The 23,100-nt window shown below is 43.3% G+C and overlaps 1 protein-coding gene across 4 annotated transcripts in view; it reads left to right on the forward strand.

Annotated features, from left to right (window-relative positions):
- Nucleotides 1–2: 2 nt before the first annotated feature.
- Tex2 (testis expressed 2) overlaps nucleotides 3–23,100 on the forward strand; it is a 106,752-nt gene continuing 83,654 nt past the window's right edge. Inside the window, exon 1 of one of the 4 annotated variants that reach the window (XM_046427711.2) lies at nucleotides 3–131. The gene's annotated coding sequence lies outside the window, so the exon portion shown is untranslated. Of the gene's footprint in view, nucleotides 132–353; nucleotides 1,414–23,100 lie in introns of those variants that run through there. The other 3 variants (XM_058573725.1, XM_058573724.1, XM_046427712.2) reach the window with 3 other exon arrangements.

Below are 23,100 nucleotides of genomic sequence, written 5' to 3' on the forward strand. Positions count from 1 at the left end.
GGCCGGTGCCCGGGGGCGGGCGGGCTGCAGGACCGCGGCTGGAGAGCAGGAGCAGGAGCCGGAGCCCGAGCCGCGGTGGCCGCGGAGCACGGGCGCCGGCGCAGTACCATGAGGCAGCCAGCGGATCCGGGGTGAGCGCTCCCGGGCCCGGGTGGGGCGGCGGAGGGAGCGCCTCAGGAGAAGGCCTGGGCTGGGGCCGGCCTGACCCCACAGGTCCGCGGTACCGGCCGGGTCCGGCGGCCGTTGGCGCGGCGGGGCTCAGGGTCTGCGGTCCCGCCCCGCTGTCTTGGCCCGGGTATGGACCAGGACGCCGGCCCACTACGCCCCCCCAGGCGAACCTTCCTCCTTCGGGGCCGTGCCAGGCAGTTTGGGCTGGACCCGGGCCGGAGGTGCCGACCGGCGGTCCCCAGGCTGTCGTCCCGGGGCGCGGGCTCGAACCCGGCAGGGAGGCAGCGTCCATACTCTCACTAAAGGAGAAGAGCTTGCACTTTTATGAATGGGGCCCCAGGTTCTTGCCGCCCCCCTCGCCCACGTCACGAAATGCTTAGAAGTCGAGGGGACGCAGTTACTTTTACACGAATCTGTCAGAGGTTGTCTGCGCCTCGTTTGTTTTTCCTCCTACTCCGGGAAAACGCCGGTGGTCGTTGCTGTGGGTGGCCGTGGGGTGGTTTGTTTGCCATAGAAGGGGGCGGCGGCGCGCCAAAACCCCGGGGATCGGAAGGTTAACAAGTGACATTGGGTTGAGGCCTAACGCCAGCTGCCCCGCCAGGAGCGCTGGGTTGACGGTGGCGGCCGTAGCTGCTGGCTGCTAGCTGCTGAGCCCAAAGTCGAAACGCTGGGACCGGGAGCAGAAAGGGAACAGCCCGCTGGATTGCAGCACACGCCGCCCAGGGCGCTCACCCTCGCTGGAGTTGGTGCAAGGGAGTTTTTCCCCCATTGAAAACGGTTTTTGGAAAACTTAGCCTCTCACCGAGTTGATGGTTACTTAACCATAGGTTGTTATGGTTACAGGCCATCAAATATAAGAGCAAAGTCTGTTTCCACGCTCTGTTTCTCCAAAGCTACGGAGTACTTTGTCACTACGTTGCATTGAACGCTGCACAGGGAGGACACACCTTTTTTAAAGTTGAAGGAAAAGCGTGGGCTCCACGAGGGCACCAGTTATATTCTGTTTGCGTTTGGAGTCCCAGCGTATTGACACTGTCAGTGCCCTGCACATGAGTTGGAAGGAATGCGCCCTTTACATGTTTTCGATGATTCTCACCTAAGGATTTAGAGCAGTCATTTTGGGATCCAGTATAAGCTGAAGAGAAACAGCGAATGACTTGTATGGATAACATCAAGGAAAAATGGAGGGGCAACTAATTTGTGAGTTTTGGAACTTGATGACACAAGGAAGCTTATCCCATATTGGTAAGGTGAAACTGCCGTTTCATAAGCTCTCACCCAACCCTTGAAACGATTTCACTTCTCTTTCAGATTTTTCCAGAAATTGGTAGTTGGTCTAAATTTATGGAAAACAAGGAAGCCTCTCAAGATGATGAAGCTAGAGTCAGGTTTTTGCTGGTGACTTTTTTTGTTAGTGAGCCCCTCTGGGAGTGACAGTGAAGGCATGGAGAGGGAACCTGGAGGACTCTGGGGACTGCCTTGCTTGCACATTTATCCCCAGGAAAAAGGTGCAGTGCCTGAGAGGAAGGAGATTAACAAACTGATTCAGATCAGAATATGGTAGTGATCAAGTCCACTGACAAGTAATCCATTGACTGGACAGACATGGAGGAAGGAACAGTTGAGGAGCCAGGTGTGGAAGGTTTGAAGAACAAGTAGAATGTCACTGTTTATGTGATTAGCGATATAGCATATGCCAAGCATATTGTTTATTATTAGAGATTACGAGTGCTTCTGGAGAAGAAGCAGGAGAGATTAGTTTTTTAGATAGAATAAATGTGTAGGATGTTTCAGATTTAAAAAAAAGTTGCCTAGAGTTAAGAAAGAAATATCCAACTAATTTTTATTGGGAGTCTGTGGTGTACAAAAAACTGCTAGGCATTATGAATATGAAGGAAGAAAAAATGGGGAAGAGTTTGTTTTTACATGCCATATGATTGGTCTTCTTTCCAAAATCAGAAGCTGTTTTCTGAGGATTTTCTGAAGCCCTTAAGTATAGTAAAGAAGAAATGCACAGAATATTATTTAATGTAAAAACAAAACAAAGTAATGAAGCAATTCTTCTCACTAATTCTTCTTAAAGATTACTCTGGTATCAAACTGAGTCTCCAGAGACCAGTTTTGTGTGTCACATTGGTATAAAACAGTATTCATCCTCATGTCTGTTGACTGATGTTTTAATGGTAAGTGCCTGTTTGTTTTAGTTTTTGTTTTTAATCCCTTTTGCCTGTCATTTCATTTACTCAGAAATTGGAAAGTCCTTTAAAAAAAACACTGGCCCTTTTTTCCAGGTACTTCCAGTTAATTTCTTTGCCTGAATTTCTCTTGGGGTCTTCTGTCTTCTGTCCATCCTTATTATCTCCTGAGTATCCCCCCTTGGCAGCTCTTGTGGTTACAGAGAATGTTTTGTCTTTGATTCTGTCCCAAAGCAGAGGTGACTAGCATTAAAAAGAAGGCATTGTTGAGTTTTAGCTCTGCCAGTTACAATGTCCTGACATTTGTGTGTGTCTTCTCCATCCTGCAGTAGCCTCTTGGGGTGGCCACGTTGGCCTCTCTTTACAGAAGAGGAAACTAAAGCTCAGAGTGATTCAATAACTTGCCAGGGTGACAAGCAGGAATTTCTATCTAGGACTTTCTGATTCTCAAGGTGCTTTTCCATTGACCATGTTTCTTTTCCTGAGAGAGGAATAGAGTTTATGAGGAGTAATCTAGCGTAGAGTCTGCTTGAGTAGACACATGAGAGGTCAGGTTCAGAGACGTTCAGAGAATTGCCAGTTAATGGGTTTCTTTTCTTTTCTTTTTTTTTTTTTTTAAGATATGTATATATCACACATGCTAGGCAAGTACTCTACCACTGAGCCACAACCCTAGCCCCAGTTAATAGGTTTCTGTGCTGTGGTGGAGACAAGTTAGCAGCTCTGCCATGTGCAGTTTTGAGTATTACATGCCCTTGGGAAAATAGGGGTTTACTACTGTGAAAAGGTGACTAAACTTCTAGGTTCTGAATCCCAATGGTTCTACTTACCCTTTTGTGACTTTGAGTAAGTTATTTTCTCTGTATCTCAGTTTATTTATCATTAAAGTGGGACAATATTCACATTTTTACAATGATAATACAGTGCAATTTGTACCATTTTAACATTAAAAAAAAAAAAAACCCAAAACATATCATCTGTGGGACCTTAGAGTTGTAATTGGCAGTGTCTTCATTTTTCGGAGCATAAAATAATGGTGTGTCTTACAGTCAGTGGTTTTTAGATTAGATGGAGTAGGTAGTACATTATTTATAGGTAGTTGTGAGGCTTGAATGAGGTCACTCATGTCCTTGGCATACATGATACCCAGTAACAGTTGATGTTGTCAAGATACAGAATGAATGGTTAACTGATAGGTGGATCTTGGGTGAAGCTACAGAGAGTCCCATAAGCTTTGCCACTCAGAGCCCAGGCAGTACCCCATGATCTGGGGCTACAGGAATGGTTTCCAATTTGCTTGGAGCTCTGTCCTTTGGCTGACTTGTCCCTGTGAGAAGCATTAACTTCAGAAGCTAACGAGCCATGGACCACAACTCCCTTTGTTCTGCCTATTCATTAAGGTTTTTGTCAACTTTAAATCCCAAGTTAAAAATAAAATAAAAACTGGTATAAAAAGATGGGCAACCTAAGCTAATATGAGTATTCTTATGTGTGAGTTTTAAAGCTGCTCAAGGTTATATACAAGATTCTATGTTGCTCCTTCTCAAACTCCTTTATAGTGCTTAATTACAACGCAGGAAATGTCCATGAGACACTTAATGAGAAGGGTGCTAGGAGGTCTGACAATACAGAAGCCCCTGCCTGGCATGGCTGAGGTAAACAGTGCACTGGATATGGGGCTGAGAGGCTTGGTGATAGTCTTGGTGACTTCATCTGTTATCCCAGGTTCCTGGCCACATCACTTTACCACTCGGGGCCCTAGAGGAGCTCTCTTCTCAAATGAGGACCCCTTCTTAGTTACCTGCCTCTAACACAATCTCATGGAATATATGAGTATGAATTGCAGGCTCTGAGATATGAAATTAATGAAAGGAAATTTAGAATTTTCGAAGTCTCATTTGGATGTGTTGATAGTGCTTTGCAAAGCAGGAAACACCAAGCAGGTAAGAGCAGTGTGTTAGCTGGCATTTAGGGAGAATTACTGTGTGCCCTGTGCTGTTCTTTTAAACTTCACAAAACCCTATAGATACTGTTATGAATTCTAAGATGAGAAACAGATTTAGAGAGGTTAAATAACATGGCTAAGATCACATTCAAGTTCAAGAGCTTATAGCTGGGATTAGAACCCAGGCTTCTATTGCTCCCATTTGACTTCTCTGGTTGCTTCAGGTGGGTCTTGCCTCATTTTGGAGTCCTCTCAAGCCATGTACCCGGGGAGCTTTCCCAGGTTAAAAATAAGATTCTCCTGCTTTGAAATCACAGATTCCTGTTATTATGTACTAACAACTGTTTAAATTCTAAGTTCTCCCTCAGGATTTCTGTGAATTGGGGGTACTTTGTTAAACCTAAAGAATAATTCATGTGGGAGTTGCAGGGGACTTAAGTCCTTGAAAAGAGAGGTTTTTCTTTGTTGAACAAAAGCCATTGCACTGTCACTGTGAGCATAAATGGGACTATTGAGGGAAGAATCTGACCTTTTTGTATGGAAGCTCACACAATGGGAAACCTGGGTGGGCTTTGAAATGGCTAGGTAACCTTTGCCTGTTGGATTTGCCTGGAATATTGGCTCAAGGTTTTCCCCTAAGAAGATTATGGGAACTGAGACATTGAGGACCTCCCCAGCTTATTCTAACAGCTGAGAATGGCACAGGGCAAGAGGCACTGTCTTCAGTCATAGCTTATTTAGGACTTGAGATCAAAACCCACCCTTTGGATTGTACCTGAAAACACCTTTCAGAGTCACAGTTTGCATTTTGTAAGTTTCCTTTCTCTTGTTATTTAAAGCTGACATAAGTTGGCTTGTTCTCATATCCAATTTTCAGTCCCTTCCTAAACCTAATGCTGTCTTTTAGGCAGTATTCCTAAAGATGGAATTTATCTTTTGGGGCTAAGAGAGAATTTAAAATTTTTTTCTACTGAAAGAACTGACTGAACAATGGTTGTCAGTCACCAAGCATTTGAGTGTCTCCTGGGGCCAAGCACTTGTGCTTGGCTTTGGAAATCTGACAGGCAGCAAAACAGATGTGGCCCCTGACTGCACTTGGCACCTTATCTAGTCTAGACAATAAACAAGTCAACAGAGCCTTATATGCACTGTACATATGATATTGTAGTGAGTGTAAAATCTTCCTCTGAAGAAAAACAACAGGGCACTGAGAAAAGGTAAAGGGAAGGAGCCCACAGCTTGGAATGCTGGGAAGAGTATTGCAAGAGAGGAAGCAATGGGGCTGGGGCTATATGTAACTCAGTGGTAAGTGTTTGCCTAGCATAAAGTGAAGGCATTGTGTCCATATACAATGAGAGAGAGAGAGAGAGAGAGAGAGAGAAAACACGAACGAACAACATGTGAGTGGTGTGACTGCACCAGAGAGGAGAAGATGGGAAAGGGCAGTGCACTGGGGGTCAGGCAGGGGCCCAGGAGCTGGTCACTATTGGAGGGTCCTTGGAAAGTTTCTTAACCTCTTGTGCTTCAATTTGCTACTTCCAAGTGGCTGTGAAAGAACCCTAAGAGCAGTACCTGGTGTGACAGACAGGGCTATGAGTAAGGATTTGCTGACTCTCAGGACTGTGGGGAACTTGACCTAGAATGGGTGGGCTTCTCATCATTCAAAGTTTGGAGTAACCACAGGGCTGAAGGGAGGAGAAGGAGGACTGCCCAATCTCCTGGAAGGCCTCCAGGCAGCCTGGTGTTGGGCTTTCTGCAGTGCACCTGCTCGTGGGAGAACTTGCCCCACCTGTAGGAGCCTCTACAGCGGGTGCAGTGTTCAGTATGGATTTGGGTGGACTGGAAGCCATTGTGCCTCTGCTTCTGCCTATAGTTGTCTGCTTTAGTGTTGGGAGGTAGATTTTAGCCTCTTTTTTTTTTCCCCCCTGTTAAGAGGAATCAGAGGCTAATGGCCTTATTACCAGGTCATTAGATGTGACAGCTCTGAGTTGCTGTGTGTGATACCTGCTTGAGCTCCATCTCTGACAAGATTTGATGTGGTATTTTCACATTCAGAGGGACAGCTCCCCTGGGATTTTATAGGGAGATTATAAAGCAGGTCAGAGTCTTTGGTTCTTTGGTCTGGCTTGGATAGTCAGTAGAATAGTATTTAAATTTATAATTATCTTGCAAAGTATTTATTAAGCCTGGTAAAATTTGTATATAGTTACATTAGTTTTAAGACTTCTATTCTAGAAAATAATATACAAAAGTAGAAATAATATAATGGATTCCATGCATCTGTCACTTGGTTTTAATAATTATCAACATTCTCCTAGTACTGAAGACAGCTTCACACTGAAGCATTTTGGTGGATTTTCTGTCACAGTATAAAAGTGTCTTTGGATTGAAAAAATCATATGATAGAAATGATCATGGAGGAAAAAAAAGTCCTGCATCCTGTATAATTATAAGGCTGTGTTAGGTCATTGATATTTAGAATCTGAAATGAGCATTTCTTGGAAGCTTCTTATAGACTTGCTTGTGAAAAGTAGGCATAAAAAATTAAGAGCACTCTCAAGATGATCAGTTGGTGTATTTATTAAACATGGAGTATTAACCATTGTGGACAGTGTATAAGGTACATTTACAAAAATAATTCTGTGTCTGTAGTGGCTCATAAAATTATGGCCCCCTTCTTGCCAAAGCGCAGGTTATTTCAAATAGATTTTACACAAAGCTCAAACTATGAAACAGATTGTTTTAGTTATATATATTGAAGCACAATTTATAATGTTCACTTATAAAAGCAAATAAGACACAAGTAAATGTTGAAAGTCTCTATATTTTAAATTTTTGTTTGTTTTCATTTTTTAAAGGGGAAATTCAAACTAAACATGCAAAGAATCCAGTAGCAGTGCTCCTGTGGGTCTTTGCCCGACAGACCTTTCTATGATGTTGATGTTCTAGATTGGTGCTCTCCAACGTGGTAGCCACTTTCCGAGTGTCACTGTTGAACATTTGAAAGATAGCAGTGCCACTAAGAAACCAAACCTTTAATTTTATCTAATTTTAATTTAAATAGCTCCATACTGGCAGTGCAGCCCCAGGGTTTAAAATCACCAGTCTCAATGATAGGATAGAATCCAGCACAAACTAATTTGGACAACAAATGAAAGAGTACAAATCATATGTAGTTCCCAAGCTCAGAACATCTTAGAGAAAAGAAGTTTGATTTTGTGAGAGAAGGAAAAACTGCCTATTAGGGAGCTGCAGGTCTCAGTGACTCAGGTTAAATTTGATGCTGTGGTGTCTTGGGGACAGGATCTCATGAGAAGAGGAGTAAGTCTCTGAGAGTAAGTTCTGTGCTGCTTGTTCATTGCTCAATGTCTTAAGAGGTAGAAAGGAGTGGGTTAAGTGGCTCACCTGAAGGTTTCAGGAGGCAGGACAACCGCCAGCCTTGGAAGTTGTGTCCACTGCCACTGTAGGGCAGCACCCAGGACCTTGGAGGTGACAGCTGCAGAGGGCACAGGCTTTTTGATCACTTATTTATCCCCATTGCATAGTACATGCTTGATAAATGGGTGTTTAGAATGGATGATAGTTATAGTAAGTAAGAAGAAGGGCTTTAGATTTATCTAGAAATTCTGGATAACAGGTGCCACGGGAAGTGTCCTAGTGAGCTGCAAACTTTGCACAGACGTTCTTTCTGCTAGAGGTCATTGACATTTCTCCTCACTGCAGACAGGCACAAGCTAGACTTCCTTCCTGCACCCACCTCGCTCTTACCCATTTCTTTGCCAAATGCTGCAGATCTTGATCTTGTAAACATCTCTGGAATGGTTCTCTTCTCTCCGGCTTCATTGCCACCACTCTAGTTCAGACAACCATCTTTTTTGTTTGGCAGACTGCAGCAGCCCCTCACTAACCTGCCTACATCTCCTTCTGCTCCTTTGTAATCTACTCCCTGTGTTCAGGCAGAGTGGTCTGTGAAGTATTCCTATCCTCGCTCAAACCCTGTGAAGGCTTCTTGTTGCTCCTGGGAAAGATCCGCATTCTGAACATATTTCTGAACATGTGATCCAGCTCTCCTGCATTTTTTAGCCTGGACTGTCTCTCCCTTGTCTTATTACAGTCCAGGCTCACTGGCCACCTTTGTCCCCATCCCCAGCTGGGAGGGAGCTAGACCTTTCAGGAATTGAACCCTGTGCTTGAAATGGCTCCATCTCCTGATTTCCCTCCTTTTCTCTTCTTGCCATTTGCAGCAAACTGATAAACTGTCTGTTATGCATATCCTTTGGTAGATCTCTGCTCTTTCCCCTTCCTCCAGGAGGGCTGGCCCGTGTTCATTTTGTTCATCGTTACGTACCTACGACCTAGCAGTGTCTGCCCATTGCCTGTGCTTGCAGAATATTTGTTGGAGAATGAATGTGTGTGTGCAGGTGTGCTAGAAAACAAGGAAAAACTTGAGTATTTTTTTTTAAACTTGGGTTTACTGTAGAAGTTGAGTAATTTTTAGAGTAGAATAACCCAGGAGGGGAAGTGGGAGGTGGGAAGGGTCCACAGAGATCCATTGTAGAGCTATCCAGTGTTTGGGGAGGAAAGTACCTTACAAAAACAGGCCTGAGGAAACATTTTATACACCTTTATCCTAGACTTAGAAGGCATTTGCCTGCCATGGTGAAAGGATGGAATTTGAGGGTGGCCCTCTTACCTCGATGACCTTTCTACACCCAGCCTTAGGAGGCATCTCTCTCAAGCATGGGCTCTAATTTGAGATCTCAAGGTCAAGATCGTAGTCCTCTGTGTACAGCCCATGGTCAGGGTCCAGATGTAGTCACCTTCCTAGCAGTGGATTCTGTACTGCTCATATTTGTACTTCTCTCCTGCCTCTTACCCACCCCCCTTGTTCCTAGCAGCAAACCCGAGTGCTTCACCTGGGGGTGTTTGGCAAGCATTTGATTGTAGTCCCTGGTGTACTAAAATTTATACTAGGTAGACTCTAAAAAGGGGTTCCCCGGGGCTGGAGTTGTGACTCAGTGGTAGAGCACTTGCCTAGCACAGGTGAGGCACTGAGTTCAATCCTCAGCACCATATAAAAATAAATAAAATAAAGGAATTGTGTCCATCTACAACTAAAAAATAAAAGTAAAAGGGGCAGTAGTAGCAGGGAATTCTTGTTGTACCTGGGGGACAAGAGGCCTTCTGCTATTGGGACACATTCCCTGTTGGAGAGAAGGAGCAGCCATGTTTAGCCCTGGCACTACAGCTAGGGAGACTTGCTGTTTTGCTCAAGCCCCACGGCCATGTGGTAGGGAGATAGGAGAAACGATCTTCTCTTGAACTTTGAAGTTATGCATAGGAGATTGAAGGACTGTAGGCAAAGATAGTGGATAAATTTCTCCAACAGCTTTTGTGATTATGACTCTGAAAGAGAAAATTAGGTTGAGATGTCACTACCTGGTTTCCCAAATAGTGTCCTTTTCAAAGGAAGGGACTAGTTGCCGAGACCAGAACCTCTGACCATGGTGAGGTGTTTTCTGGGAGTCTTGCAAGTCTGGTTATGAGGACTTCAGGCTGTATATTAAGGAGACAGAAGTGAAAAGTGTACAGGAAAATGGCAGATCCCCAGATAACAAGGAGACATGTGTGACTTAGCAGCTATCTTGGTACCAAAGGGGTGATCAGGAGAGAAATCTCTAGTGGCAACTGGCACTGAAGCCAGTTAAGAACACTCCTGAGTGGGGGGTTCTGGTATCTACGAACTCATGCCTGAGGGTAAGCAGCTCAGTCCACCTTGTGCTGGGGACCCTGCAGGGTAGCCAGGGAGGTATGGTGAGGGTAGGCGATAGTTAGCAGTGCAGGTAGAGCCAAGAATTATGGATACCATGGCCCCAAGAGAAAACCTTCTGAGGAGTCACTCTCCGTACCCTCATCATGGAAACTGATGGAAAACATTGCAGTTATGATGGAAAGGGAGGTAAGGGGATGCCCTTGTAGGACTCAACCTGACAGACCAAGGCAAGTGTTCTTTTCCATAGATGGATTTTAAACAGGCCCTCTGAGAGGCGAAGTCTCATGCAGATGTTTGTATTTTAGGTGAATTCTGTTACAAGGTGAATTCTATTACAGGTAACCATGTGATGACTTCTAACTCTATGTTGCTGCTAATTTGGCCTCTGAGAGGTAGAGGGTGTGTGTGTGTGTGTGTGTGTTTGTTTGTTTGGGACTTGATGCCAAATAGGGAAAAGCTGTTTGACAAAGTAGCAAGGTTAAAGCCATCCAGAGGGCCAGGGAGTCTGTGACTGCAGCCCAGAAGTAAGCACAAAGGAGCGCCTCACACAGACTGGCTCTGCTACTGAGGACATTGGGCTGAACATTTCCTACCCTGTGCTGTTGTTTCCTTTAATTAAAATGATGGAACTCCTCCTCCTTATCTAAACTGGAACAGGAGCCATCTTGATGTCCTCAGATACTTTTTAGGGATGACCTCTTGAATATTATTAGTTTACAATGACTATAGATAGTTTTTCTTTGGTGCTGGGCATGGGAAGGGGGGAAAAAAGTACATCTTGAGCTTCTGACTAGGTGATAGAGTTGTTGGCAGGGCCTCACACATGCTAACCGTGTGCTCTATCACTGAGCTACACCTGACCCCACTGATGACTAAAGGTTGTGGATCTCCTTGGCTTCCCATCTTCCTCTCGCCCCTACAGATTTCAGAGCAGAAACTCCAGTACTTGCTTTAGGAAGCCTGAAGCGAGCTGTCTTCAGGGAAAGTTGAGCTGCTGTTCTGGCTAAGTTCAGAGGTGAGATTGAAATGGAAAATAAATCAGAGAAGTAGAAACCCCGTGGGAAACAAGTTGCTTTTGTTTTAATTTCCCAGGGCAAGCTAAAGCCTGTGGGGATAGGATGAGTGGTATTCGATCCTGAAGGCTGGGGTTCATAGTAAAGCAGGAACATTAATTTTTTTTTTTTTTTTAAGGCTAAAACTCTGAACAGAAATGACTATTGATCATGCTCTGAGCCAGAGACTAAACTCATTTAGTTGACTTAGCTTTTGTCTAAAGGCTTGACTATGATTGAGAGGCATGTTCACGGGAGGCTTAATAGCCCGAATGCATTTTATTTCAGATCTGATTTGTAGTTCCAAAATCTTAGGGAAGGAGGAAAAAAAGCACATCTTGAGCTTCTGAATTAGGTGATAGAATTGTTTTGGTAGCAAGCATAAAAGTCCAGGGCCTAGAATGTTCTGGGGTAGGTGGTCAAGAGGCCCTTCTAAAGGGTTGTATGAATTTATAATGCCAGAGTATTAGTCTCAAAAAATAAAATTGAAAACATATTTAATGTGTATTTCTTTGACCACAGTTTTGGAGGAGCCTTCCAGAAACTGCAGCTTTGACTGTTTATAAAGTCTGACTCTGCTGTGGCCTGATAAGAAGGTTAGCTGCCTTGTGGTATCTCTAGAATTGACCCATTAGCTTCAGTTCCCTCTCCCAGGACTCCCATCCTGCTTCTCCTAGGCTCCCTCCCCAGGGCTGCAGTGGGGTGCTCTGCCTTGCACCCCGTATTGCTGAGTGAGCACACAGCTGGCCGCCCTGTTGATGGGTCAATGTTGAGTGAGACGGTGCTTTACAGAAAACCAAGGGAAAAGAGTGTATTTTTTGGCCATGTTTTTCTTTCTTAGGATACCTTTTATACAAATGCTTAAGTTGGTGTTTCAAAATGAGAAGTTTTAGTCTCATCATCTTAAACAATAAGCAGTAAGTCAGGAGCAGGTACTTGAGTTCAACACCTTAGTTTTTCCTCCTGCCTGTCAGTGTAGGGTACAAGTCAGCATCACAGGCATGTGTGACACAAGTGCTGAGGGAGGGAAGGGCCCTGCCAGACAGGTGGGAAGTCCAGAACTGGCTTCAGAGCCCTCATCTAGCCACTGGAGTGGTTTCAAGCCAAATTCTTTGAAGCTTGATAAAGAACTTGTGAGGTAGATTTTTTCCTCATAGTTAATATGGGTGGTTATACAGAAATCCCTTGAATTCAGCAGGTGACACTGCTCAGAAGAGTGTCTGTGCTTGGGGACTGTGACTGGGCAAGTTCAGATGCTTGCCACAGGAGTCTGCCTTCTGTGAATCCTTAAAACAAGGTCCTTATACACCTTGCTGTCCTTTTTAGGGAAGGCTTTGAAGAATATTAGAGCAAGTATTTAAATTCCTTGAATAGAATTAAACACAAATTTTAAATTATAAAATGGTTAATTAAATTCTTTTGGGGGGGTACCAGGGATTGAACTCAGGGGCATTCTATTACTGAGCCACATCCCCAGCTATATTTTATTTTTTATTTAGAGACGAGGTCTCACTGAGTTACTGAGCACCTCACCATTGCTGAGGCTGGCTTTTAACTCATAATCCTCCTGTCTCAGCTTCCCGAGCCACTGGGATTACAGTCATAAGCCACCACACCCAGTTTTTCCCTCTCTTTTTTAACTTAAGCACCTAAGTATGTTTTGGAATTTTAATTTGTTTTTCAATTTTTTTGGTTCTTTCTTGAATATCTACAAAGTAACCAACTATTTTCCCCCTGTGGTCTAGGTTCCAGGAGTGAAGTTACTGGTGAAGATTTGAGAGGCCCTAGAAGATATCATCTTCTTGGGGTAGAACTTTTGTTCTCCCTGTCTCTTGTCCTTTCCAAACTCCCCAGGACCAGGCACTGGCCATACAGAGGGATGCAATCAAAACACTACCTTACTCTATAAACATCTGGAGTTTTCATACTTGGGGAGGGAGAAAGGAAGTCTGTCTCTTGGAAAATTGAATCATGTGGATATTTTGTGCGCGCACACACATAAGCATTTGTGTGTAAGTTCTTTGATGTTTGTCAGGTTTTCAAATAGCCCTTAACCAAGACGTGTTAAGGAAGCGCTCTCTTGCACACCTCTTGTTTGAGCAGCTCTGTAACCTGCTTTTGAGAATGGAGGGGTCACTTCCAGGAGGCCATGAATCTGGAGCACAGATAAGGCCAGTGAGCATACTGCACGTTCCTCATGGTGTGGTTTCCCCAGGGCTCTTGAGGCTGTCTTTGCACTCCGAGACTCTCTTCCCTCCCTGCAAGCCTGCTCCCTCTCAAATCCTTAAAACCTCTTTAGAGGGAGCACTGGATGAGCTTGTTCTCCTAGCCAGGCACTCTGGGGCCCAGGATATTTTCTCCCTCCTGGTTTCTTGCCTCTTACTTCTCACAGGGCCCTTCTTCATTTTTGTTGGATTTAATCCTTCTCTCTCTCCTTCCCCCTTCCTTCTTCATTCTAAATGCCTTTGGTTAGCTTTTCTGTTAAGTCTGATAATTCTTGATTATAGCCAGAAAGTTCCCTCCCATAACTACTTAAAGAACTTGGAGGCTGGCCCTGCGACTGGTGGGTAGATCCTGTCCCTTCCTAGAATGCCTTGGGGCCTCAGCTTTCCCCTCCAGCCCCAAGTCCAGCCATTTGCTGTGGCAGCCTATGGCCAGTCTTGAGCACACAGCTGCCATTGCTGGTCACTGACTCCTTCCTTTCCTCATTAACCTGGTGTATGTCCTATGATGAGGAGCTCTGCTCATGAGAGTATGGTTCGAGTTTATGTTCCTTTTTCCAATTTTGCCACAGACAGTAAAGATAGAAGTTGTTGGTTTCAGAAAGACACCCCCTCCCCCCTCCCCCCTGCCCCCCGCAGCTTAATAAATAAGACAAGGCTGGTAGTTAATGGCATTGCAAAACATTTTTTTTTTTTTTTAATGCCCGGGATCCAACCCAGGGCCTTATGCTTGCTAGGCAAATGCTCTACCACTGAACTGTGCCCCTTGCCACAGAAATTTAAATTATAGTCAAAGGTGTTCACCTTCTGCCTTTGGCCATTTAAGCTTCTTTCCTTCCCTGCCTTCTCCTCCAGGGATCCAGGGAGTCAGGGATCTGGCTTCCTAAGGGTTTTGGAGGAGGGGCTCTTTATCTTATTGCTTCTGAGGATTTCCTAGGCTGTTGCCAGCACTAACCTTTACACAAAGGTGGGCATGTGATCCTGGACACTGTGCTGAAGAAACTGGATCTCTTCACTCATGGAGCCATTCCATGAGCTGGTAATGCAAGCTGTTGGTAATCACAGAAAACCTACCGTAAAAATTCATTTAAAATTAATGAAGTGTCAGCACTGTGGACTTTAAATACAGAAGGAGTCAGGGCTTGGCCCTCAATTACTGGAGTGGAGATGATTTCTTGCTGTAGTTTTTAAGCCTTCGGCTGGCCTTCCTTTGCTTCCTATTGTGCCTGTGGCTGCCTTTCCTCTCTTGTCCAGTTGGTTCACATTCCTATGACAGAGACCCATTTTAATAAGAAGCTACCAAAATGTGCAGCATATTACAAAGTCAGATGTTCAGGATTGTCTATTCCGTGAACACAGAAGAGTGAAAGCACCAGTGTTTTTGTGGTACTGAGGATTGAACCTAGGGCACTCTACCAAACTGAGCCAAATCCTAGCTCTTTTTATTTTATTTTGAAATGCGGCCTCACCATGATGCCCAGGTTGTGGTCTCCAATTTACAGTCCTCCTGCCTCAGCCTCCTGAATTGCTGGAGATTACAGTGTGCACCATTGTACCCAGCCAGTGGCTTTTAGTTTGTTTTGTCTTGTTTTATTTATTTATTTTATTTTTTGGAGACAGGTTTTCTCAGGCTGGCTTCAAATACCTGGGCTCCAGCAACCCTCCTGCCTCAGCCTCCAAAGTAGCTGGGACTCCAGATGTGTGCCACAAAATCTGGCTGGTTCAGTGTATTGAAAAGAAAACAATAAAGCATGGGGAAAAAAATTGGTAATGAAAACCAACTAGATAATTAATAATATGTCTGCTTTTCTTGATTTTGATTTTTTTAAAAGGGGAATTGTTCATACTTCATTTGTATGTATATCTGCATTTGAAGATGTCTAGATCTCTGTTCACATATGCCATTATAAATGGTTGAGGTATTTTGAGGCTAAAATCTTTAGTGCTTTGGTGACATGTACTTTATAGGTGTACCATTCCTTGATTTAATAGGAAGGATCTCTGCTCTGTATGCACTTTTATGTGACTTGAAAAGGAACTAACTATTCCATTTAGGTAGATTTCAATTAGGATAATGGGTTTGAGACAGCTCACAATGGTACATTTTCTAGACTCTTAAGATAGAATTGTCAAATTATAGCAAGTAGAGTTAGAAATTATTTTGCAATTTTCTCAGCAGATTGTAATTTCTCCTTCTGTACATCTAGTCATTCTGGAAATAATAGTGTAAAGGTACCTTTTTCTAAAACAGTATTTTCCAAATAGAAGGGTACCTTTTGGTTTAGAAGTAGTGGAGGAAGAAGATTGTCACCCAGGAGAATAAGCAGAAAGTACTCATTTTTCAGCCTCTCATTTATTGTACTTTGGTCACATTTTTGAAGAGAGGCCCAGAATTGCCACAAGTGTGAAAAAAAAATTGGTATCTGGGTAGACTTGGAATGAAAGTGAGATTTTCAGAGTAAGCAGGTCACTTTCTTACGTGACTTTTAGAAATGAAGGCGTGGTCATAGCAGGCCAGCAGCCAGGGTTAGTGACAGTGAAGAGTTCCTGTAGTATGTGTATTTCAATTTTCTTTTTTTATTGTTTCATTTTTTAGTACCAGGAATTAAACCTAGAGGTGCTTAACCATTTAGCCACATCGCCAACCCTTTTTTTATTTTTATTTTTTAATTTTGAGACAAGGTTTCACTAAGTTGCTTTGGGTCTTGTTAATTTGCTGAGGCTGGCTTTGAACTTGTGATCTTCTTGCCTCAGCTTCCCAAATCGCCGGTATTATAGGTATTTACCACTGTGCCTGGCTAGATATTTAAATGTTCATGTTTGAAAAATCATGGAGAACAAGGATTTGTTAAAACAAATAAAAAGTAAAAATTTTAAAATGGGAATGTTCATGTATATACTTACAGGATGTTAAATTTTTAAAAAATATCTAGGACCTAATTTGTTAATGGGCCCAGGGAATAGTGACTGAAGGGTTATATTTTATTTTATTTTATTTTTAAAGAGAGAGAGAGAGAGAGAGAGAGAATTTTTTAATATTTATTTTTTAGTTTTCGGCAGACACAACATCTTTGTTTGGTGCTGAGGATCGAACCTGGGCCGCACACATGCCAGGCGAGCGCACTACCACTTGAGCCACATCCCCAGCCCGAAGGGTTATATTTTAAAGCAGAAACACTTAGTTGAAGAAAAAAACTTGCCTAGGAGGAAAGATTCTGTGGTGATGTGTCCTGCATTTTGAGTGATATACTAAAACCTTGATATTGCACATTAATTTTGATCTTTCTTGGGAAGCTGGATAAAATAATGTATCTTTCAGAAGAAAAACTTGCTATGAAATGTCAAAGTCTGCAGTGGAAAATGTCACCATCCATGAATGCAAAACAAATTCAAAATTCAAAATCGTAAGTGAAGACTTATGGGCTTGTTATCTTGATTTCAGGGGCTAAGGCCATGAGATCCAGCAGACCATGTTGGGCACTCACAAAAGGATTGTGGGAACTGCTACTTTGTAAGAGTTTTTCCTGGTAAATGGACTTTGATTCCAAACCGTTCCCAACTTGATAGAACCCTTGTTCATCAGAGGCAGATCTGAAACACCTTAGTTTCTTGAAATAATCCAAAGGATAAAGTTCTGCCACCCTTTAAAAGAATGGTGTTTTAGCTTCTTTTGGGACACTGAACCTGTGAGAGTTGATGAGACTATTAGAAAGGGAGTTTGCTGCTCTTGCAGACACATTTTCATTGGAGGACTAGAGCATTTCCTTGGGAATGTAACTTGTGGCTTCTTGGACAGTCAAATTGAGCAGGGCTGGAATCTGTCATCCAGGCCTCATTTTGAGAGAGCTTTTGACTGACAGGAGTGTTTCCCAAAGATGCAGCTCCCCACCCACCTGGGGATCCGGGGCTATTTCCTGTAAGGGTCTTTTTGAAGGTGTTTTTGTTTAAGGGCAGTTTTAGTATGTGTATTTGGAAAAGCAGTACTAACTCTGCTTTTATTTCTCTGGTTATTCATATGCTCTTCCCCCTGTAGAGTAGAAGGACTGATTACTGCTTTTAACCTTGCGGTGTTTAAAGTCTGAAATTAATTTGTTAGATAAGTTGCTTTTTATGTTATTTATGAAGGGGGCATTGCATGCTTGCTTGTTATGCATAACATGATTTCCAGAATCTCCTATTTGAAAATAAAATACATGGTTTTAAGAAAGTGACTTGTGAGAACTGCATGTATTAGATTTGCATCCTGTTTTCTGGTCCTTTGCCGCAAATTCCTTGGGCCTTGCAGGCTGGGAGGATTGATTCTGGTGCATAGGCAGGTGCTAGAGCCACAGGTCTGGAGTCCAGACTCTTTGGGGTGGTAGCAGCTCTTTGAGCCCCTGGTAGGTGGTAGCCTGCGAAGGAGGCTTTATTTATGTGTAAGCAGTTAGGACGACAAGGTGATGTTCCCCTCTTTTCTAGAAGGATCCTTTTCTTTGATACAGCAGCTGGATTGGAATTTCAGTTTCCTAAAAGAAATGCATTTTCCCAGGACAAACAACATTAGACACTGGTTCTGTGCCTTGTCTGCAGTCCCCTGTTAGGTAGTCTTGTGCACCTGGATACTACTAAGTAGATCTGGGGTTTAAGTTACACCTCACTGGGGCTGGGGATGTGGCTCAAACGGTAACACGCTCGCCTGGCATGCGTGGCGCGCTGGGTTTGATCCTCAGCACCACATAAAAATAAAATGAAGATGTTGTGTCCACTGAAAACTGAAAAATAAATATTTAAAAAATCTTCTCTCTCTCTTTAAAAAAGGTAAATTCTTAAATGTTAAAAAAAAAGTTACACCTCGCTTTCTCATGGCAACTGTGTCATGATATGTTACATTCCAGAACTTATTATACCTGATGTCTACTTTCTAAAATATATTCAGCTGAATATATTCAGCTTTCTAAAATATATTCATTTATCTTCTGAACTATTTGAAATTTTCTAAGGACATAAACAGTTTACTTAGGTAGTATATGCAGTGTCTGCTCAATCATTGAGCCAGTTAATATTAAAATGCCTCCTATGTATCAGCACTGGGACATAGCAGTGAACAAACCCATTTCTGCCACATGAAGGACATATTCTTGAGAGTGACAGGTAAGTGAGTAGGTGTATGAGCTAATATCAGGTAGAACCATTGTTCTGAGGAATAAAGCAAGGAAGGAAATGGGGAGGCTGCTCTTTAGGGCAAGGTGTTCAGGAAGGTCTTTCTGAGGGGATGACACTTGAGCTGAAGCCTGCTGTGCTTTGCTTTGTGGTGCTGGGGATCAAACCCAGGGCCTCAAGCATGCTAGACAAGTGTTATACCACTGAACCACATCCTTAGTCCTGCTGTTATTTTCTCAAAATTTACAACAAATTTTGGAAGTGACCATCTTTGGGGTCATAGCATTCCATGAGGTTTCTTTGCATAGATTTTGATGGATTTATTTAAAGAACCTTTTAGGAGTCAGGACTTTGGTGTCACTCTCCAGCCATATCTGTTTTTTTTTTTTTCTCTCTTATTGTCAGTATTCCTGTGGCAAGAACAGGAGAGACGAATTGCTGGCCTCTTGCAGTGCTTTGGAGTGGGGCAGAGCATCTTCCTGTTCTCTGGCTGGCTTCTGAGCTGGGCCGCTGGGGCTTTCTGCCCAGTGTTATGTGTCAAGCTTTTTGGCACCAGCCGATCCCTTAGCAGTCACTCCACGAAGACTAACCATCTAGATGCCTCCTCCAGAATGGTCACTACATTCAGGGGCCAGCTAACTTGAGCTTGGCCCTGAACCCCAGAAACACGGCCTGGGGTGCAAGGTGAGGAATTGCAGCCGTTGCCCTGAGACTACTCTCCTTCTGAATGTCATTTTAAAGCATTATATCCCCAAATTATTACCAGTCTCTTCGGAAGCAGTGAATTCTGCCAGTGGTGCTTACTGTTCAAAGCATTTTTTCACACATGTGACCCATTAATTAGCCCCACAGTTAATCCCATTATCCCATAGTCCCAGGGAACATTAATAACAAGTATTTGTGTAGGGCTGGAATTAGCAGATCTGTGGGCATCTTCCTGTAATCCTGTAATAACACCTATTGTATTTGTCACCTCTCTTGCTCCTTTGCAGACCAGGAAACTGACATTAAGCATGTTCAAGGAACGAAGGGAATGAGGCCTCCAAGGAGGAGCCTGTGCTGAGGAGTTTCATAGAACCCTTTTTGTGCCCACACAGATGCTCTGTGGTACTTTATTTTTCCCATTTTGCAGATAAAAAACTGAAGCTCAGAAAGATTAGGTAGCTTGCCTGAGGTCACACAGCTGGTGATGGGATTGGCACAGGATATGTCTGAATTGGAAGTGCATACTTTTTCCATGGTACCAGGACCTGTCTGACTTGCCTGAGGCCACATTGCCCTTGCTCCCTTCTTCCCTTTGAGACTCCCACCTCTGCCTTCTTGCCACCTCAATCACCCTGCCCCATGTCTGAGCTAGGGCAGGTTGAGAAGCCCTATTATTACAGGTACCTGGAGGCATAGTAGGCTTTGAAACATCTACAAAGAGCTAAACATGGGTGTGCATGTGTAGGCTCACACACATACACCACACACATACTCTTCCATATGTATGTATAAAAGACCAAAGGTGTACTCTATATCACTCCAGCGTATCAGGCATTTGCTTATATTTTAACACCTTGTCATCAGTGTGCCACTAGTTGGTGCCCCTGCCATTTATCATGATTTCATTCACTTGGTCCCCCATTTCTGTGTAGTGTTTGCGCTTGCCATCTGTAAGGATGGTAGAATATTTTCTGTTTCCACACGCATAAAACATGGTGGAGGTTACCATATGTCTAACTAGGTGAAACTCTTTAGAAGCTGAAGCAGAGAGAATTGAATTGGGAAAAACAGCTTTTCAACAATTAGGATTATTTTTAGGCTAAGGACAAATAATTGCAGGTAACAACAATAACAAAACAAAAAAAAACTTTTCAAAATAAGCATCATAATATCTGCCCTCCAAGGTAGAGGACTGGCACCCAGACAGCCAGCTGCTTTCCTTTCATGGTCATGGGCATTGGTGAAAGGTGTCCTGTGCCTTTTTGATTCCCATGTCTGTCCTTACTAGTAATGAGGCCTCAGGTAAGTTACTCAGTTTCTCTGCTTTACTTTCCTTATTTGAGAAATAGTGTAATTCCTATCACAGAGATCAAATGGGAGGGTGTCTTGAAGTGTCTGGGACACAAATCTTCAGTGAAAGTTCCCTTTCCAATCCTTACCTCAAAATTGAGTGAATTAGTGCATACTCCTGAGCTGTTTGGGTGATGCAGGGACTGTCCTTGCTCATTTTAGGGAGCAGTTATGTTTTTTCCTCCACTTTGAAGTTTCTTGTTTGCTGCCTAGTTTGAATCAGGATTCCAGAATTGGAAGATTTTTTTTTTAACATCAAATTTAAATTTCTCTTGAAAGATGTATTTCAAAAGTTGAACTTGGGCAGAATTTCTGAAATGGTTTTATTATATATGTTGCTTGCACAGTATTATTTGGAGCTCATGACTTCAAGAAAAACTTTATCATTCAACAGGTTTGCCTTTCTACTGGTTTTGGATAATTTGTAAAGATCCATTAGTCTCCTGTCCAGGGGACATGTAGTTCCCAGAGCTTTGAACACCTTTCTGATGCATAGTAGGAGATCACCAAAAATCTCATACTCTGAGATGTCCCAAACAGAACCTACTACATCCCTTTAAACCTGATCCTTCTCTAATTCCCAATCTTGGTGATGGTACCTCTCTCTTCCAGTCTTGTAATCCTGATGCCTAGGGCTTGTCCTCAATGCTCTCATCTTTTTGTCCCATCCAGCCCATAAGTTCCATGCATATGTCTCCAGACTTTTTCTCAAATCCTTTCTTTTGTCACACAATTGGAGTCCAGGCTACCATGGTCTCACCAAATTTGTTTTAAGAGCCTAACTGACCTTCCCTGGCCCCTTCTTGCCTCTTTTCAGTGTTTTCCACACGCAGCCGGAGTGAGCTTTTCAAAGTATGCCCCTCCACACCTCTCACCAGATCACATGCAGTCACCCTTCAGTCATTCTGCATTGCTCTTGGGACAAAGTCTACATCCTCATTGTGGCCTTCCAGGACTGGCATGACTGGCCCTGTCCCTCTCCATTCACAGGTCCTTGCTGATGCTGTTCCCTCTTGTGGAATGCACACACTGCCACCATTGGTGAGCCAATCCAGACTCCTTGAGATTTCAGCCCATTTTCCACCAGAAGGGAGGTGGGGGGCAGGGGTGTCCTTCTGTGACAGATACACAAACTAATTGAAATTAATTGGTTTCTTGGAGCCCTTCTTGTTCCTTTCTGACTCTGACATTGATTATTTGATCCTCTCCCTCCACTGGCAAGTTCCCTGAGGGCAGGTAGGATACTGCTTTGTGAAGCAGGATACAAATGACAAGTACTGAATGTTAAAGCCTTGCTTCCCCTCTCAGAGTTTCAGTGTCATGTGTCCAACTGGAAAGGTTTGGCTGACATTAAAGTGTTTGTACAGACAGACCTGTAGCAGTGAATAAATTGTGAGACGAAGAGAGCCTTAGATCTATAATCAATTCCAAATGCTTGTTTTATGTACATAATAAATTGAGGGGAAAAGAAGAGTTTGTTTATAACTAGTTGTTATTTTTTGAAATTAAATTCTGTATGGTGGGAGGGCCTGGAGCCATTTAGATTAACATTTCATGGAGTACTTTACATAGGGAAAAAATCTTGGCAGAAGCTAACTTAGAGAACCAAAGCAAGAGGGAAGATGAGTCATGAATAGTCACTGATCATGGTGATCTGGAGGAATATTTGCTACAAGTAGAACCTGGTGGGGAGGCTCATCTGATGTAGCCTCTCACAGTGTCCCAGTAAAGCTCCAGGCTAATTATTACCAACTCCCCCAAGGATGGAAATATGTTCCCATAACACAAAAAAAGGATGTGTGGGAGATTTATGATGTTATATATACAGTGAATTAGAGAGGCAGGATAGAGTAGGTAGTAGGGAGGGCAGTTTCTTTTTGCTAAAAACTCTGAATTACTGTTCTCTAAGAAGTCTTCATGCTATGGTACATACCCTCAGTAGGCTCCTAATTATCCCAGACAGGTTCTAGGGGTTGTGACAATATAGTCTATAGTGTTTCATAGCCTGTTTTGAGAATCACTGCATCTTTTGGTATTAGCATCTTTGAGTGCTTTCCTGAGTTTTCTTTAGACTCAAGTTCTCACAGAATTTTGATCCTCCCGCTGGATACATAGAGTAGTCTTTATCTAAAGTGATGTGCCCAGTAACTGTTGAGTGGATGGAACTCTTTCTTGGAGCACAGAACACATAGAAAGTTTCTGATGGCTCCAGATGGATTTGTCAGTGGAAGTAGCTGAATGAGGTAGTGTGGCACAGCGGTGAAGAGCACAGCCTTGGAGCCTGAGTCCTAGCCCTGCCCCGTTAAGCCACTTTGCATCTTTCCTCATCTATAAAATGTGGAGATGGTAATACCCATCTCACAGAGTGTGGGGTGTCAATGAGAGAGTGTTGGTAAAGCACTTGGGCTGGCCTCTTGATTCAGAATTGGATAATCTTCACAGATCAGAACTATGTTGTACTTGGACGTGGGAAGTGGCCTGTGGCCTCCTCTCCCACACTGATTCCAGCTGCCTGGGTTGACAAGGTCACATGATGATCAGGACATACTGG

This window comes from Marmota monax, unplaced genomic scaffold (assembly GCF_021218885.2).
Source record: "Marmota monax isolate L192 unplaced genomic scaffold, Marmota_monax_Labrador192_F-V1.1 WCK01_AAM20220418_F8-fsc00285, whole genome shotgun sequence".
NCBI lineage: Eukaryota > Metazoa > Chordata > Mammalia > Rodentia > Sciuridae > Marmota > Marmota monax.